The following is a 2,675-nucleotide window of genomic DNA, read 5'->3' as shown; positions in this document are numbered from 1 at the left end:
AAAATTTTAAAAAGGCAAGAAGAAGAGGAATGGAGGCTAAGCCCTCCTTTTATATCCTTCTAAAAATGGAAGGTCGGCTAAATAGCCCCCTTCCCATGCTAACTTATCACATGCACATGCATCCATCCACACACCATGCATTCACAACTTACATGTGTGTAAAATCACATATATATGCCTATGCATATATTCATATATATATATATATATATATATACATATATATATACTATGCATTTATATATATATATATATATGTATATCCAATTAATGCACAATTCCACATACCAGCATGATCAAACGTATCAATTTATCATGCTATCACGTAATCATTTAATCTAGATTATCACATATTAATTACCTTGGGTGATAACCAAAATCCAGTTATCACATTATCCACCCCTTAAAAGAATTATGTCCCGGAATAACTTTAATAAAAAAGCCAAGGGTATTCTGATCTCATCTTTGACTCCAATTTCCACGTTGCTTCTGGTCCTTTGTGAAACTTCCACTGAACCTTTACCAGACTTATTTCTTTGTTTCTCAACACCCTGATCTTTTGATCAATTACAGCTTCCGATGTTTCCACAAACTTCAGCTTTCTGTCTAATTTAATCTCTGGCATCGGTATGGCTAGACTCGGATCGGCCAAACATTTTCACAGATTCGACACATGAAAAGTGTTGTGAATCAGACTCAGCTCTTCTAGCAGCTCTAACTGATATGCTACTGGCCCAATTCGCTTACATATTCTGAACGACCCTACATACCTCGGACTAAGCTTCCCTTTCTTTCCAAATCTGATGACACCATTCCACGGCGAAACTTTTAACATCACAAAATCACCTATACCAAACTCAATAGGCTTTTGACGATTATCAACATAACTTTTCTGATGATCTTGTGCTRTTTTGATTCTTTCGTGGATCTGTTCGATCTTTTCAGAAGTTTCTTGGGACAATTTCAGGACCGTTAGCTGTTTTTCACCAACCTCATTCCAACACAACGGTGTTCGACATTTACGTCCATAAAACACTTCATATGGTGCCGCTTGAATGCTGGAATAGTAACTATTGTTATATGCAAACTCTATCAATGGCAAGTGATCTTCCCATGATCCCCCGAAGTCAATAATACAACTTCTTAACATATCTTTGAGAGTCTGGATAGTTCTTTCACTCTGCCCATCAGTCTACGGATGATAAGCTATACTCAATCGGATTTCAGACCCTAAAGCTTTCTGTAACCTTTCCCAGAACTTTGAAGTAAACCGACTATCTCTATCAGAGATAATAGACAAGGGAACACCGTGTCTGGTAACAATTTATTTAATGTAAATCTGTGCTAGCTTGTCTAAAGAGTATTTCTCTCTTATTGGTAGAAAATGCGCAGATTTAGACAAACGATCAACAATTACCCAAATCGCGTSATACCCMTTTGGAGTTCGAGGTAACTTCATAAAAAAATCCATGGTAATGTGATCCCATTTCCATACAGGTATTTCTAAGGATTGAAGACTTCCATATGGCTTCTGATGTTCAATCTTAACCTGTAAACATGTCAGACACTGTTCCACATATTTAGCTATGTCCCTTTTTAACCCTGGCCACCAATAAAAAGGTTTCAAATCTCTATACATCTTATTGGTGCCTGGATGAATAGAGTATCGGGACTTATGGGTTTCATTTAATATCATATTTCGGATATTTCCAAAACATGGTACCCAAACTCGCCCTTAAAAGCACATTAGTCCTTCGTTATTCTGTTCCAAGGTTGAAATCATCTTACCCAACCTTTCTGCCTTAACAAATTCTTCTTTTATAGCTTATTGTTGGCATCTCGAAATTCCTTACGAATGTCAGGGATCAGGTTCATTCTCATTGCCTCAGTTTTAATGGTTCCACTCTTTTCTTTCCGACTTAAAGCGTCAACCACCACGTTAGTTTTTCCTGGGTGATAAAGAATTTCACAATCATAATCATTAACCAGCTCAATCCAACGACGCTGTCGCATATTTAATTCTTTCTGGCTGAACAAATGTTGTAAACTTTTATGGTCAGTATAAATTTGACATTTTGTTCCCAGAAGATAGTGTCTCCAGATTTTTAGAGCAAATAACACTACAGCTAATTCCATGTCATGGGTTGGATACTGTTTCTCATGATCTTTCAATTGTCTTGATGCATAAGAAATCACCTTTCCTCTCTGCATCAGAACACATCCTAACCCTAATTTTGAGGCATCGCTATAAACCACAAAGTCTTCAGATCCATCTGGTAAAGTCAATACTGGTACGCTACAAAGATGATCTTTTAACAGTTGAAAAGCTTCTTGCTGTTCTCTTTCCCACTGGAATTTAATGTTCTTCCGAGTCAATTTAGTCAATGGCACGGCTATTTTAGAAAAGTTCTGAATGAACTTACGGTAATAACCGGCCAATCCCAAAAAGCTTCGGACCTCGGAAGGATTTTCCGGAGCTTCCCATCTTACAACTGCTTCTATTTTTACTGGATCAACTTTTACTCCTGATTCTGAGATGACGTGACCCTAAAATTGAACTTCTCTTAACCAGAACTCACACTTGGACAATTTAGCATACAACTTTTCTCTTTTCAACAATTCCAGTATCAGACGAAGATGTTCTGCATGCTCTTTTTTGGTCTTAGAGTATATAA

This window comes from Cynara cardunculus, assembly GCF_001531365.2.
Source record: "Cynara cardunculus var. scolymus isolate 2C chromosome LG 11, CcrdV1, whole genome shotgun sequence".
NCBI lineage: Eukaryota > Viridiplantae > Streptophyta > Magnoliopsida > Asterales > Asteraceae > Cynara > Cynara cardunculus.
Note: the sequence above shows the minus strand (reverse complement) of the source record.